The 17,559-nt window shown below is 36.8% G+C and overlaps 2 protein-coding genes across 3 annotated transcripts in view; one reads left to right on the top strand and one right to left on the bottom strand.

Moving 5' to 3' along the window:
* LOC145684719 (translocation protein SEC63 homolog) overlaps positions 1–1,835 on the bottom strand; it is a 172,409-nt gene extending 170,574 nt beyond the window's left edge. The window contains exon 1 of the mRNA XM_081757093.1: positions 1,728–1,835. The gene's annotated coding sequence lies outside the window, so the exon portion shown is untranslated. The remainder of the gene's footprint in view (positions 1–1,727) is intronic.
* A 6,690-nt stretch (positions 1,836–8,525) lies between these two features.
* Positions 8,526–17,559, top strand: part of LOC145686234 (uncharacterized) — a 29,990-nt gene continuing 20,956 nt past the window's right edge. The window contains exon 1 of one of the 2 annotated variants that reach the window (XM_081759316.1): positions 8,526–8,775. The gene's annotated coding sequence lies outside the window, so the exon portion shown is untranslated. Of the gene's footprint in view, positions 8,776–16,742; positions 16,936–17,559 lie in introns of those variants that run through there. The other variant, XM_081759318.1, reaches the window with a different exon arrangement.

Below are 17,559 nucleotides of genomic sequence, written 5' to 3'. Positions count from 1 at the left end.
GCGCTCCACTAAGGCTCGGAGCCAACTGACGCGCGGTGCGTTGCTTTGCTCGGACCCCCCCCTACATCCTCCATCACCGACAAACCCGCTCCAGCGACACGCGCGCCGCGGCGCGGCGAGTCTCATTACTTATCATACAGACCTTGTATTTTTGTACACTTATACGTAAAGCCTTAAATTAGATATATCTATGGGGCGTGTTTGTGTTAAAACTGGCAACATAGGGTGGATTTTACTCCTTTATTCTTGAAAACTTGAACTCCAAATAAGAGTTATTTCCTAAGGTCGGAGAAAGATACATATTGAATGCTATTAAAATCAGGTAAACTTTACGAGAAGTATATAGTAGAACCGACTGACAGGCTCAGACGCGCACTCAAAAAAAAAAATAAATAAATAAATAAATAAAATAAAAATAAAAAATAAAAAATAAAAAATAAAAAAATAAAAATTGGGGGGTCAAGCTTTGGAAGGAGGGTCCAATACTACAAGCCTCTACGTCTATGTAGTATTATGCTGTAAACGGTAAATAATTTTAAATTATTTTCACCTGCATTTTCAGAAAAAATTATCTTTTTATAAGAGTACAGATGAAGTGTAAAATCAAACGTTCATGCTACATCAATAATTTCCCTGTTAAACAGGCGTAGTTTTATTAGTAAATGTACTACAAATGTATGTTGAGTTAGGAAGTTTTGGTGTGGCCCCGTATACAGTAGTTGCTAACACTCTCGCCTTTGATGCGAGCAGTCCCTGATTCGATTCCCGGTGGAGATACTCGGTCGAAAAGTGTAAACGCTTTTTCAGGCCAGCCATCCTAATTGAGGTTTTCCTGGGTTTTCCTTATTCCCACTAGGCAAATGCCGGGATGGTATCTAATATACAGGTTCCAGGCCATTTTCTTCCTTTCCCAATTCTTTCTTCCTTCCCTTTCCTCGGATAGTGTGTTCGCCGAGGGACGTTATCCCTCATATGTGACATAACCGCTAACAAAACCGTAGATGCCGAAAGCCAAGAAATCTAATTCCTAATCCTAAGGAAGTTTTGGGGGTCCGAACCCGGTGGACTCCCTCTCCCCTGTGGGTACGAACGTGGACAGGCTTTCTGACACACAAGCTCACTTACGCTCTCTTTAATTAAATATAGCAGGTTGTTTTTGTTTGTTTGTTTTGCTTACTACACAAATAGAAGCATAACATCTACGAAAGGGCAGTTGGGTTTGATTATTTACACTTGTGTTCACGTGCACTGTACCTAGAGGTGAGTGAAAGATTTTAAATTGCTTTGAAACACTTTACATTTGAAGTATTCAATTACCAACCAATATGACTAAACCTTGAGCCTGAAGGAAACTAATATCATTTTCGTGAAAATTGCTTACTTTTTACGAAATTTCAAGGTGAAAGTTATCATAGAGCAGACAAATGAAAAGATATACAGAAACATTCAATGCAATTGCCGGTGGAGTCACGTGGAAGAAACAGGTATGCAAAAACTCGTTTTAATTATCAAAGAGTGTTTTGCAGAAAACTGAATGAAGCTTACATCGTTCTCGATACAGGTCAACTAAGACAAATTTGTAGGAACTGACTTTTTACTTTGAACTAAAACCTAAACAAAGATAAATAATATTTTATGTGTTTATTACTAGAATTTCGAAAGAAGAAATGATCTAATACGGAAATGTAGTGAAAAGTTAGGCACATTACAATGCATCTACACTATACCTGATTTTGGCCAAAGTAGAAGTGTTATGAACAATAACACTGACGAGTAAACTACAAGGAAAAAGTAAAATGCAAAGTTCCCACTGTCGTCGTATTGAAATCTTTCGTTCGCCATCTTCTCGTCAAGAGAAGTTATCATTCTTGATAAATTTATCTTATCTTCTTTCTATTTAAACCTTAAAATATTGTAAGTTAAGTTGAGCTTTAACCCGTACTCTCAAAATATAATAAAGGGTGATGAGAAAGAGTTTGCGTAACGCTAACAAAACAGCACCCTTCATTTAATCTAAAATCAATTTAGAGGCCATGGTGGATCAGAGGTAGAGCATTCACCTCTGCTGAATGAGATCCTTGTTTCGATCGCAGCTCGCGCCAAGTGAGCTTTGTGATGGACAAACGTCGTGTGCGTGGGTTTTCTCGGGGTTCTTCAGTTTTCTCCCACTTTCTTCATTCCACCATTTTATTCATTTCTTCATGATCATCGTCTCCTTTAGCCTAGCCAGCATAGTCGTGGGACGTAAAATTTACAGATTTCATTTTTAAAAAGTCAATTGCAGCAGTTTTATATAACACGAAGTGTCGTTTGCTCCTGCCCCTGTAGAAAAACGTAGGGGATAGACATTTATTGAACACGTGGTTTTTGCGAAATTTAATCCTAACAGAACCCATAACTGCAGGGTTGTTAGTGAAATATTTATTTATGAAATATAAACAAAATCGCCGGAACAGTTTTCAGTAAATAGACAGGAAGAACTCACCCCAAGAACAAATAGTATACCCCACAATGAAGCCGGGATAAAATCTATTCTTGATATTCAGAGTCCATGCAGAAAACCTTTGTCTCCTCTTATTATCGTTTTCGCCCTGTGAGTGGCAATCAATATTCGAAGTGGAAGTGGTAGGGTTGGCCTCTACTAATTTAGATTTCAATTGAGGAATGAAGTCAGAAACTGAACCTATTCATGCTGTACTGAATTCATTAATAAAATTCCTACTCTTTATCTATCACCATTTTTCCCTATGGCTGGCAATGTTAAAATCGGATACCATGTATTTCCACGAGGATTTAAAAAGAGGGAAAATAGTCTAGACGAATGTCATTCTTGGGGGTCTTTAAATCCATTTCAGATAGATATTTCTCTTTATCTCTTACCGTTCTTATTCTGTGGAGATCAATAATGAAACCGGAAGTGGTAGAGATTTATGCCTCTCCCGGTTTTAGTAGAGAGATGCGAGTCAGAAATGATTTCTTTTTCTTGAAACTTTTAGTTGATTCCAGAAAACCACTTTGCGCTGTCTGCTATCATTTTGGTTTTATGCAGTGATGTAATGCTCGAATTTTTGGTAGGTATACGCTCGATCGTTTCCGCAAGTGCAGCGTATACGCAAGACTACTCGGCATATATGCACCCCAATATACACTCATTCTTTCATAAATTTAAGGTGAGTATACGCAGGACTATAAAAATTTTAAGTGGGTATACGCCGTATACTCGTATATGCCCCATTACATCCCTGGTTTTATGTAGTTCAACATTGAAACTGGAAAAGGTTACTGTCTACCTTTACCGGTGTGAATAGAGTGTTAACGGGTAAGATGGAACTTAAGATTGGGAGATTGGTTTGATACCCAAAAAAAGAAAAGAAAAGAAATAGAAAAAGCTTATCGATATCTCTTACCGTTTTGCTATATCTGTCGATAGACAGAAAGGGGGGCACTAGTCCATAAGATTTCCCATGCTTATGCATAGCCCCTAACAGCACAAGATAGGCTAAGCATGTGCCATTTAGCTGTCCCAGCTACTTTTTAGGTACCCGACATATGGCACATATGATATTCATGTGCTAAATATGTACTTCAGCTACCTATAGTTTTAGGTACTTGTTACACCTAATTGATATTTGCAACTATGTACCACAAATATAGCATTTATATACCTGGCTCAGTTTCGCACTCTAACAGTCATTTGTTTTTATGTCGTCACTTGAGACATATATCTGCCATGTTCTAGGTACGTCCTTTAGGTACATACTGATTCAGATACCCTAACAGCACAAGATATGCTATGCATGCGCCATTTAGGTGTCCTAAATTCATCTCCCACATTTCATGCATTTGTTGCTTCTTTTTCTAAGCAAGTGTACTAGAAGCAACAAATGCATCAACTTTATTAGATGGCAACTGTCGCCCATCATTGGAAAGTGAATATGGAAGAACCATGAAATAAAGTACATAGACACTCGCCATTTTGTTATAAAATTACATGGCGAGCAGATTTTATATGATCCCAAACGGTTATCGTCGAATATACGAGGTTAAAGGAGCACTCTGATTAGCCAAATGCAAAAGACCTCAACAATTTATCCTTCTACAAGGGCCTCCGTGGCCAAGTCGGAAGAGCACGCGGGTATTAATCCAAAGGTTGGTTGTTCGTGCCCACCCTGAGATACATTTTTTTTTTACTTGTTTAAAGTGTTTTTAGACTCACCTTAATGTAAACACATTACGCATATAAGCGATTTAACATTTTGGGGGAGTAATTTTGTGGTTCATTGACTTACGGAACGGGGAACATACCTAGAACATATTAGGCACGTTCCCCAAGTACATGTCAGGGATGTGCCTAGGGCCGGACATAGACTGTGACTATCACTTGCCATCCATGTGATTTCTCTCTCAGAGGTACATAAGCCACATATTGGACACATTCCCATGTACCTGAGGAAACATGATGGGCATATGCCTGTTATGTAATTGTACTGTTAGCAGGGTTGAATTCAGGGGGTAGCCCGGGGGAATCTCCCCCCCCCCCGAAGAAAATTCATTCCCCCCCGGAGAAACTCAAAAATTTTCAGTCACAAAATGTAGAAATTACTTCACATAATTATTTGCTTTTTTTCCGTGCACGTGCAGACGAAATCCAATCTCTCAATATACATATAAATGACGCAGACACATTCTATATAAATATTAAACATGTAACATCAAAGATAGAGTACCAAATAGCCAATAAAACTTGTATTTCTTAACGCTATGACCGAGTTTGGCAGAACATGAAATTGTCAACTGTTGAAGAATGGTTTGTCGTATTAGTAGGTAGCACTAGCACAGGTTGAGATAGGAAAGGAAAGATAGGGAAGATCTTTCGATCATTCCATATGATCTCTGATGTCAACATACTTCAGTTCTTGAAAATGTACAGTTCTTGCATTATTTGAAATAGGACACCTAAATCCCATTTCTCGTATCGGAAGTAACAGACGTAAATGTGTTTTACGATTGTTAAAGCAAACACATCTTTCTTTAATTAAAAATAATTCAGTTTAAGGGAGAGATTCAGAGGGCGTCATTTAGAGGGATCAGGGAGGAACAGTTATCCCTCCTGGATTAGAGACTTATATAGAATTTATCAATATGATAGTAGTATATGATAGTAGTATAGAATTTATCAATATGATAGTGTAGTAGTGAAAGATTGCTATTGAAGGTGATGAAGATCCTGCTCAGAGCCGTGCCATGGGGGAGGGGCAAGCGGGGCGACGGCCCCGGGCGCCGAAGTAAGGGGTGCAAAATTCGGGAGGGAAAAAGAAAAGAAAAGAAGGAAAGAAAAACAGAGGAATAAAACACATGTGTACATATTATATAAAATGAAAGGAAAAAAGTAATGAAAAATACTCAAAATCAAGGAAAAGCATGATTTACTTTTTAAAATTTTCTCACCTTTCGCGGCTGGTCTGTCGACCTCACTCATATATACGGGGGTGCCGTCGTATACTCTCGCGCCAAGCGCTGATTTTCCACGACACGGCACTAATCCTACTGAAGATTTCGTAAACTGAACTATTGATGTGTATGCAGCGAAGAAACCAAGGCTAATATGCTTGATTTAGAATCATAAGGGTGAGAAACAATGATAACTTTTTGTTAAGATATTTCTGTGTGTGTTTGTTTTAGGACAAAAAATATTTGAGTTAATTTAAATCTTTTTAAAAAACTTCTACATTAGTAACAAACAGTTACTACTGAATATAGGAAATAATAACAAAAATAGCTACTGTAAATAGCAGTTAAAGTTTAGTGTAAAATATTTTTGCCAGTCTTTATTTAATGCTTTAGATGAAATCAAACGATTGTTTTTTTTTAATTATAATTTCACATTGAATATTTATCAACAATTAGTCTCAATATTAGGTAAGATGTGTATGTGAATGGAATTGTTAAATATGCTGCTTTCTTGCAAAAATACAGAAAAACAACCCCCTCCCCGAGGAGTTGACATTCCCCCCGGGTGAAAATGTCTGAATTCAACACTGACTGTTAGGGACATAATTTTTAAGTCTAAAATGTGAGTTTCGTTATGAAACTACGGTAAACTTCCAAACTACGTTAATTCAATACTAAAACCGAATGTAGTAGATCTACAACTTCCAGTTGTGACATTAAACTAAGATCAGAGATAGAACTTATTCTTGCTATGCTGAAGCATCGGTGCCGATCCGGGAGGGGGGAGGAAGAGGTCTGCCCATCCAGGCGCATACACAGATTTTTTTGTTAGAAGGGGTCCAAACTTTGGGAGCGAGTCCACTATATCTATGATGTATCCTACGATCTAGGTCGTCATCGCTTAGTACCGCACTGCTATAGTATTCGCGCCGAGTCGTGAAGCTTGACCTAGATCTACCGATTTCAGCACACCCAATAGAACGCGAGGATCGGTAGTCAACCTCTACCCATCAAATTTTGTCAGGGTCATCTCTCGCGCTACACGGAAAACATCTTCTGAGAGTACAGTGTTGTCGGATTGGGCCAAGTTCCGTTTTGTTAATTATTTTTGTTTTTTGCGTTATATTTTCATTGTTACTATTCGTGTTATTGTTACTGTTTTATAATAATTGTACGGTGGTTATTGTTGTGCAGTGTTATTATTGGTAATTTTTAAATGTTTTTTTTTTTCAAATACTCATTTACTATGTCTTCAAAGTTTTGCAACATTGTTGGTGAATTTCAGCTGTTTGACGTTTGCCCAAGTGTACGGAAGCGGCTTCACGAACTATACCGAAGTTTTCCAATGTATTGGAGCTCAAGCAAACTATTTCTATGATTGGCTTAGAGCCCAAGCTTCATGACTCGGCGCGAGTATTGTAGCGCTGAGTCATCAGTTGTGCTATATGTTTCAGTGTTCACCACAAAAATCTTCAAGGCAAGGGTCACGTGAGGGCAGCGTAAGTGCTATAAAAAAAAAAAAGTGACCATGTGAGATCGCCCTGATAGGCGCTTTTACACATCACACACTGTTCCATGAACCTCGAATTTATCTCGTAGATGTGTAATTCTTACCTTTCAAAGTGGATCAATCCCATACTCACTTTTCTACTGTCTGTGAATCGCAGCAACTTTCTTGAGCTTCCAGTATTAGTTATTAACCTGCTACCGCTCTTCAAACATCAAACGTCGATCCGCTATATTAATATTACTCCTTTGCAACTAACTGGGTGCGCCGCTAGACAGACGATTCTGCTGATATTTTTAATTTAATACTTTTTCCCAGAAATTTAATCTTGTAGGTTGGAAAATAAATTTTCTATGCCAGTTCAAGGTGTCTGTTCGTTTTTTAACTCATCTTGTATATACGAGGAGGTATCAAAAAATTCGTGCGCTCACCTAGAAGGTGATGAACTACGAATTCCTCGGACATGTGTTTTATAGTTAGGTCCTTGAATGTTAATCACGTAACTTTCTTTCTTGTCTCGATTGAAGGTAAATCAATGAAGGTGTGATGGACAAGCTTGAGGTTCAGAGCGTCATTAAGTTCCTCCATTTTCAGGGAAAATCAGCAAAGGAGATCCACGAAGAGATGAAACAAGACTATAGAAATGAAAACACTTCCTATGAGATGGTATCCAAGTGGAAACGGCAATTCCAAACTGGACACAAACTGGCCAAGCGGGACGGGACGCAACTAGATCTGAAAGACATCTTTCGCTGATGCAGCCACCTTGACGGAAAAAGTTGAGAAGATAATAATCGAAGACAGGATGATAACCATTGAAAGGGTTATGCCTGCAATAGGTATGAGTTATAGGTCAGCCTGGAATATCATTCACAACCAACTGCATCTTCAGAAAGTGTCAGCACAGTGAGTGGCACTAAAGCTCACATTTTTCCAGAAGAGAAATTGCGAGGACGCTGCAAGAGAAATGTTACATAGATGTGAGGTGGATGATAAGGACTTTTTCGGGAGACTAGTGACAATGAATGAAAGTTCGGTTTATCTTCATTACTTTATGTAGAATTCATGTACTCTGTCAAGAGGAGTACCATGTATTTTCTTTCTGCGATGAATTTAGAAGCCTTATTCCGTATCAATCTTTACAAAATTTGCGGAGCGCAACGCAACACATGTTAACATAAATGCTGCAAAGTTTGCAATACATCTAGTGCTATCTACAGGTTGGCCCAAAAGTAGGTATACACCCCTGAATTGATCAAGTATAACATCCTAGTTTATGAATTTATTTGCTACGGCTCTTCCGAGCTTAAGATGTAAGTAAAAACACATTAAGAACAAATAATAAAGAAACTAAGTCTACCTTATAGATAGCAATAACAAATGATATAATATGCAATGAGCTGATCAGTATGGTACTGTATACCTACTATTGGGCCACCCTGTATATTGTGGCAGACTAAAACGCAGATGTTGCAGTGCGTTGACGCAAACCATTACAGTTATACACACAAGGCTCTTAGTCAAACTTAAATAGTTATTATGAAATTCTCATATCTAAGCGTGGTTATGAAAATAAGGTGTGCCAAGAGTTTCTCTTACTTTTCGTCTGCTTTGAGCTGAAATAGATATAAAGTTCAATTTGCTTTATAAAATGAGTGCTAAATTTCAGTGTATTGAAATAATTATTTAAATTATATTTATCGTATAAGCAGAATATCCATTTTTTGATTAAGAAAAAGATTTTATGGAATTTGAAGCAAGTTCTGTTTTTATTTGTTCAGAAAATCAGTAAATACAGTGCGTATCCAAAGTCCACTGTAAGTATTAATTCTGATTAATTTTTAAGAGTGGTAAATGGAATAAGTAGAAGGAGCACTTATATTTATTGAAGGACATGAATTTATATGTTCACAGACAACAGAAGCATCATGTATTTTGTATTGTAAAATATTCATCTGACAATCATCTCGTTATTACTGTGGATTGGTGTGTGTAGTCCCATGTTCGAAAAGTACTACCCTATTTTCAAACACTCATAAATTTGTAAAATTTAGGGAAAGGAAAAAGTGTACTTTATGCAGAGTAATTGATTTTGATACCTTGTTGACATGATGCAATGTAAGAATAAGTAGGGTAGGGTCTGGGTAGCGTAGGGAAGTTTAGACCCGTTTTGTCAAAATTAACAGTATAATTGCTCGTATTGCTATTTATTGTATAGGTTCCTATGATGTTCTGCACAAAGTGCACTCTTACCTAGGGAAGAAATTTCTTCATTCATTTCACGGGTGAACTTTATAATGCCTGCTCCAGTTAGTATCCTTATGCGGACAAGAGAAATTACACTCGATTAACATAATTGGCCCAAATTACCCTAAGCTTACTCGATCCTACTCTTATTTTACTATGCCCTTTACGTGCAGTTTTACTATAGAGCCATTCCATCGTCACGGGCAGGACATTTACACTACATTTTTGATGCTTTAAAGTTGTATATTTCTAAAAATGCAACATAAATTCTGCTAATTGTATGATACATGAGCAGTACAGACTTAGGAGTATATGTAGCTGATGTTTTCAGTATTTTTTTCTGCTTAGAGTAGAAAATATTAATTCCTAAACGTCTGTCACGGGCGGGGACAAAAACAGAACTGACTTTCGACACACCAAGTGAATGTTACAAAACTCTGTGAATTCTTAGCTCAAAATGTTTTTATTTAAACGGAAATGTATAAATGATGAAATTTTTTACCAAACTTCTCTTAAGAGAAATTTGCCAAATATTTATATTAATAAAAAAAACTCAACATTACTGTGTCACGGGCGGGACACATGGTTGTCACGGGCAGGACACCGTGTGAATCAACACACAAAATCTCAATAAAAATGATTTGAAAACTGAAATAAAATAAAAAATAAGTCAATTTCTGCTGTTCTGTTATATCATTGTACACAAATAATTCTATTTACTTTACTTGGGGCTCGCTTTTATCACATAAAATAAAAATATATAGTACACTTATTTATAACCACCTACACTTTAGGAAATGGTTTTATCTGCCCATTTGCACCCACCTTGTAGGGAACGTCGTACAAAACACTGTTTAACAATACATAAAATAGGTGCTGGTATCCAGTGCCCGTGCCGTGGAAAAATCAGCGCCCGGAGCGAGAGTATGCGACGGCGCCCCCGTAAATTTGAGTGAGGTCGACAGACCAGCCGCAAAGCGTCACATGGTTGGCGCCATGCGTAAGAAAATTTTCAAAAATAAACCCTGCTTTTCCTTGATTTTGAGCACTATTCAATACTTTTTTCCTTCCATTTTTATATATTTTATTTTTCCTCCTGAATTTTGCGCCCCCATATTTTGACGCCCGGGCCGTTGCCCCGCTCACCCCTTCCCCCCAACGCCACGGCACTGCTGGTATCACAGGTATTATTTGATTGAAATGCATGTAAGACACATCTTCAACAGTTGAAAATTTTACCGCAATCGCTTACGGTCTTCATACTAATTTCCTTGACTTCTTCGCCCTCTTCCACTGGGCTATGTTCGATAGTTGCATGTCTATGCTTTCTTTTTCTATCCACTAAAGAAAAATTTCCATCAACAAAAATGTTCCTTGTGTTATATCTTCAACAGCTAGCCTAACACAAGCCTTGTTAACATGCAAACCTAAGTCGTCGCTCAGGATAGCTTCATGGCTTTCGGAATCATCATTTTCAGAATCTGAATAAAAGTCTGTTAGGAACTGAAAGATTTTACACGGATGAAGCTCTGATTTAAAAGTTCGACAAACTACTCAATCTTTCCTGTCAAATTGCAGGAAAAAAGTGTTTTGATTGGAGACATTCAATTGATAAGAGCATTTTCCCGCCTTTTATTCAAAGCGTCTTTTTTTATTTAATTTCTGCTGATGATAGTAGTAAAACATATAGTTTGAAACGAAGAGCTTAAAGTTGCTACGAAATCAGCAGCACATTCTAAAATTACTTTCTTTTGTTTCACAAAGTTCCATACTGGCGTTTTTGTACGTACTCCATTCCCATCCACTTCTCCCTTGAAACGAACGAAAAGGTGACGCTAATGATAATATTTATATGACACTTATTTTAAGTTAAAACATCATACTGACAACAATAGATAATCCTCTATTTAAGTAAATAATGTTCATGCTTAGAAAACTTTATTTTAGTACACATGGAATCATTTTCTATCATGAATAACCAATGTACACAAACTTTCTCACCAATGACATGTCCACTGGCACGGGCAGGACAAGTTTTCAAATTGAAATAAATCGAAATATATTATTAGCATTAGTCCAAAATTTGGCATATGTGAAGTACATGTGCAAATTGTTACTTCTACCAAGTACGAACCACATTCTCAAATTTAGTAATTCAGTACAATAACTTTTGGTAGTTTTCTGTCACGGGCAGGACACTCAAGTTGACGTTTATATCTTTAATGATATTATAAACAATTTTTATCCTGTAAACACTTTTTTCAAATGCAGCTTGTAGCAAAGAGAAGCATCTTCAATAGTTCGAAGTTACTTCAGCCAAACATGCACAAATTACCGTAAAATGTTGCCGATAACAAGAATAAAAAATTTCCTCGCAGTTGACATGTTACAAATTCACAACTTAGATTTAAAAATTTTACGTAAATTCTAAGTATAAATAAGTTTTTCTTTATGGAAAAATAAATTTCGTTCTATTTACTTCATATATATGTAAAAATTCATTGGTTTTGACAGTTTTCGAAAATTTGGGTTCAGGCTCACTTTCGCGTGGAATGGCCCTATACGGATTCATAGTATAAGTAGTAGTAGAAATGGGTTAGAAGTCCCGCAGGGGTTGGTTGGGTTCTGCTCTCGGCATAAAATGGACAAATTAAAGACTCGCCCAAATTTTTCTGTGCATTTTACAATCTATGGACCCGTATAGTAAGACTGCACCGCGGTCTTATTTATCGATGCACTTTTGGAGCGTGTATTGTAAAGTTTGGGTTCACTCGAGCAGACGGCTCTAACAAAAATTATAGGTAAAATATTATGTCAAACACCTTTCGTAAAAGAAAAGGAGTGTGAATATAAGTAATTTCAGTCAGTGGATATCATATTGAAATATATTTTGAATGGTAATGAACGTATTCTAAGTGTAACTATTTACTGAAGCGGAAGAGTACAAGGGCGCGGAAAAGGTGGAAATAAACGGCGGGAATATTCTGTTCGTGTTAGCCATGGACGTTAGTGATCCATGTAATGCACGATTCTATTACAAAGAATTGTGCGATAAAGAGCGTAATATTATCGTGGTTTATGCATTAGCTTCTCATTTAGTGCATGCTGTGCAAGAAGAAACCGGAAAATGCAATAGATGTGTGAAAATTTGGTAGAGCCGTCTGCTCGAGTAATGCAAGTTTATTTAATTTCATAATACCAATGTATAAGTAATGAAAATATGTGGGAATCTTACCGTACCTCTAACACGTATAATAGGGTAGAAATGTATAATGCAAATTCGATGTTCTGTACCACATAGTACTCTGTAACGAAACCATGATGAGCTCAAGGCATGTGCAAAGCATTGATGCATAACGAAAGAAGTGTCACACAGCTGTGCCAAATGTAAGGCATGTATTTTCATGCGAAATAGATTTTTTTTTTTTTAATTACTGTTGTATCGCCGGACCAGACGAAAATCGAAAAAAAGATAATATTATTGAGTTTCTCTCCTAAAATACTAGGTTGTGACCCTGGCACACTTGGAGTGATTATGTTCGAAAAACAGTGTAGACGAATGGCATAAAAACTAGTGCATAGAACAAGAATCAACTTGTGCTAGGTCGCCAGTAAAAAATACGAATACTTGCGAACCGAGTTGGGGCAGGAACGCAGCAGGGGGGGCGAGCGGTAGCGAAAGGGTGCGTCCGTAGGAAGCAGACAGGTCAGTGACGGTGGGTATACACATAAACAAGGATAGTGGAAAAGCATTTTATATGTGATAAAATACGTGGCTTATGTGTTGCAAAGTTTTGGGAGAGATACTAAGTGCCATCCAAAGAAGTACCAAAATGTACTAAATTAGATTAGATTAAATCAGGTTTAGTTAGATATTCTTCTTTTCTGTAGTTCCAATTCGTGTCTAAACTTACGACAAACTTTTCACCTGTTTAGTAGACCCTGCCATTCACACAATTTCAACAACTGACACACCTTATATTTGTATAATTTTATAAAACTCAAACACGATATGTAACAATCTTGTTATTTACGCACCATTTCCACACTGCCTTTCTCATAAATCATAACAAGTGTACCTCTCTGCCAAATAGTCCCTTCCGCCTCTACATATAATTCCACTTACAACATCAAAAACAACTAACAGCAATAAGTATTTTCTTAACCTCAACTATTCCCCTCACCTGACGTTCACTCAGTCAACCTCACAAACCAAAATAAAGTTTTCAATTCATTTGGTAAATTTTCGAAAATTGGTCCGGCGATACAGCAGTTAACCCGTACTATATTACTACCCATAACATGTAAGTTTTCGTAAAGTAAATCTGCACCCAGTAATACACTCTTCCCTTAATCATTTTCGAAGTGTGAGAAAGCTTTCTACAAGTTCATCACACGTTCTACCACTGTCCTCGATGGCTGCTTTCAGGACCTCATCATCCAACACATATCGTCCACTACAAGGTTCATCCGAAAGGGTCACATCACCCGTACGGAATTTCTGGAACCAATGCCTGGCGGTGAGTTCGTTGACGGCATTCGTCCCAAATGCCTGGCTTATTCGGCAGCTGACAGACGTACTTTAAAGTCATAAAACAAACACATGCAAACGAGCTGCTTCGATGCCTCCATTTCTCTTCGTCAGTGAGCGAGCTGTGACTGTTGTATATAGGTTGATGGTCAGAGTAACTCCCGATCACTTGACAAGCACGTGCGTCCTCTCGTTTCCTGACTGTGAGCGCATGATTAATGGGATGGCAAAAACGGCCAGAACTTTTTTGTTATGTCTGCAATTCAAATATAAGTAATTTCTTTAAAAAGTAGTCCTGACTGACTGATCAACGCCCGGGTCAAAGCGCTTATGCTAGAAATTTTAATTTTTGACAGGGCATAAGATTTTTGATGTACCACTGAGGAAGCATTTTTGGAAAATGAATGGGGAAGGGGAATGGGTGTGGCAATTATAATGGTAAATATTCATATCTTTGAAGGATATGAATATGAAATTTGGAATATGACTTCCCATTTGAATTAACTAGAAATGCATTTCACTGTTTTCTGATATTTCCCCTAGAAGGAAATTAAAAAGGGTGGATGTTGCAGTTATTGAAATAAGATGACAATGTCTCGAAATTCCTTAAAGTTAGACATCAAAATTGGCATTTAGGTTTTTAATTTAAAATAACAGTGGCCAACAAATTTTAAACAGTTTTCAATAACATGGAAAGCAAGTACTGTTTTATATTAATTTTGGTATATTCAACTGTTTTATATTAATTTTGGGATATTGATTTCAGATATGAACTAGGAAAACACTCGGCATGTAAGACTTTTTTGTTATGGTAATCTGTACTTTTCTTATTGCCATATAATTTATGTACAGATTGACTTATTACAGAGACCATTGAGTAGGCCTAATGATTTTACGTTGTTTTCTTTGGTCTCTACATCTAGAATATGTAAAATATATAAACATAGTTCAACACTAACACAAAATATTAAGTTTAGTTATAATTTTATAAGTTTACATATAAAATAATAAGTTTACGTATAACATAGGAAGTTTACGTATAATATAGTTGGAACATAGTGAAAAGTTGCTGAAATGACTGCAACAGTTCAAATGTATTTTAGCAGCCTTCTTAAGGTTTTACTTCTGTATGTTGTAAGTTCTTCCTTCTTCAAAAGCCAACAATAATCTTCCATCACTCGAATGTCTTGGTGAAATTGCTCATCACTGACGTTGCCTAAGTTTTCTGGGATAAAGTTCAGATGTGAATGAGACAATGGGTTTTCTTTTAGTGACATTCGACACTCCATTTTTTTCTAATTTTCCAGAAGGTTCTCCACTAATAGCTGCTAGTTGTCCTCCTCATGTTTTCCAAGAACACCTTTCACCACAGACATAAATTTCAATGCAGCGAGTTCCTTAGTGGAAAGTGTGGTTCTAAAATGTGCATTGATAAACAATTTCCGGATTTCAGGCCCAACGAAAATTCCTTTTAGCATTAAAGGGTGAATTAATTGCATCAAATTGATATTGGTTTCTCCTGGACTGAATTTTGTCCTCTGTTGCTAGTATTTTATTTCGTAGTGCTTCTCTGTTGCTCTTTTGTCCCATAAGCAGATAAAGCAGCCGTATTTTGTGAATCCTCCTTGGAAACCAAGTAACAATGCTATAACTAAAATCTGCCATTTGTGCTTTTCGTACTCTATGCTTGTGGGAATTCTTTTCATACTTTCATAAGATTCTTGTAGACCTACAGAGTGTGCTACGGTTTTTTTGTTCCCATTGATAATAGATCAGCCTTCAAACCATGGTTGGTTGGTTTAAACCAAAAAAAACGAAAAATGTCTGTAAAAGTGTAAGTGTTCGTAAAATCTTGATGAACACACATTTGTGGGTTATCACGTTTCACTCCCGTATATTATTCGTATTATATTCAGACCTAAATTCCCCATTCGTTACTCAAAGAGATTATACTAAGAAGCCACTTTTTTTTTTATAAGTTTATGAATGTTTCTTTTGTGATTTTTTTTATAGTTTGTTATGCAATTGCAATCAAAGAAATTCCAAATATTGTTTCGTGTTAATAATGTTAACTATTGATAAAATACATCGAAATGCCATACTTTTGTTGGGGGAGGGGGGTCATACAAACTTTACGAGAGGCATTTATTGAAATCAGAAATATCTTTGATATCTATTTATGTATAAAAGGGTCAGAGCCAAAGTGGACTCAAATAATTCGTATCTTTATTCACGTTTCTTAGTGGTACGCAAATTAAGGCGTTGTATTTCTTTAACTTGGAGTAATAAAAGTCGTAGTAAACTAACTTGAACTAAATTAGTTCTTCTGTATTCTGCAGTATTATGAAATTCTACATGTTAATTCTGTATAATGGTTTCACTTGTGCAACTGTTTATCTTTTTGTCCTTCTGGAATGACTCTTGATAATTATATTAACAAGTATGTAAAGATTAGTACAACGTATTTTTATCAGGAGTCCTTCGTAAGTGAGTTGGCAGACTTATCGCATTTGTGGCCAATTAGTCCCGGTTTCGAGTTCCAATGGAGGATATTTTCTTTCGGAAAGCGAGTAACGGTTTGGATTCCTCTTTAAGCTTATGGGTCCCCTTCCAGCGTAACCCGGTTGTTGCACAATGACACCAAGGCGAAACAAACTTATTTCTATCCATATGTGATAAAAATACATAGAGCAAATTATTTAAACCAAAAAACGTGGTTTAAACCAAAAAAACTTTTTTTTTTTTTTTTTTTAAAATAAAAACCATGGTTTTTGCCAACCCTGCTTCAAACTGTTCTTCGAGGAATCGATAAATAGACGCTATTCATTTAGATCATATGTGGGTCCCAAATCTTTCATACGGACATTAATACCATCACAGTAGCATAATTTTCCATGCTAAAGTGCGACAACAACATTTAATTTCTCTTCTTAAAATGTAACACTTTAGTGTTTGTAGCCAGTAGATTTCATTCTTGCAAACATGACGCTAAAAGTTCATCTGTTTCTTTGGACAGGCAGAGATCTTGAACAAGAACATTTAGTTCCTGTTGCTCAATGAGATGTTGCACAGTGTTTATCCCACTGTTCATCCCAGAGTCATAAGTAGGATCACACATAACATTCAGCACTTTCACTGTGGCCAGAATTCTCCTCTTCGGTTGTAAACGTTGTCCATTCACGAGGTGCTGTAAGAATTTGTAAGTGTTCACTATGCGAAACCAGGCGCAGAGCTAACGAAACCTTTGGATATTTCATTTTATATTATTTATTTTTCTTAGAAACACCTTCAATTTTGGTTAGACAAAGGTAGCAATCCATGAAATGACTTGTAGCTTCACGGCAAATGGCTGGAACACCGAACGACAAATGTTTATTCTTTCTTTCCAGCCACCTAATTAAGTTAATATAGCATGTGATATAGCTTACGTGCGGTGCGCACCTTTTGTCCTGATCACCAACTTGACATCCAAAGTAATAATAAATGCAGTTTTGAACGTTTCTGTCATTAAACGGTGTTGAGACTCAGCAACAAATTGTCCACACACGTAGTATAACATATCAGGTGAATTAACACAAGCACAGCCCGAAGATTTCTCCATTGTTAAGCAGAAGCACAGCACCAGCCGAAACTACTGGTCAAAGCGTTATGGGATGTTTTCAGTATTGTCAACATGCAGGCAAAATATTCTCCATATGCCACAAATGTCACTCCTTTTAAACCTCTTAAGATAAAATAACAGAAAACCGGTACGTAGTTAAAAATTTTTTACTTACATATCTGAATTCAGCGCAAAAAAAAATACGATTAAAATTAGCCACTT

This window comes from Thermobia domestica, chromosome 5 (genome assembly GCF_964235325.1).
Source record: "Thermobia domestica chromosome 5, izTheDome1.hap1.1, whole genome shotgun sequence".
In the NCBI taxonomy this organism is placed as follows: domain Eukaryota; kingdom Metazoa; phylum Arthropoda; class Insecta; order Zygentoma; family Lepismatidae; genus Thermobia; species Thermobia domestica.
Note: the sequence above shows the minus strand (reverse complement) of the source record. Positions and strands in the feature narration are given on the sequence as shown.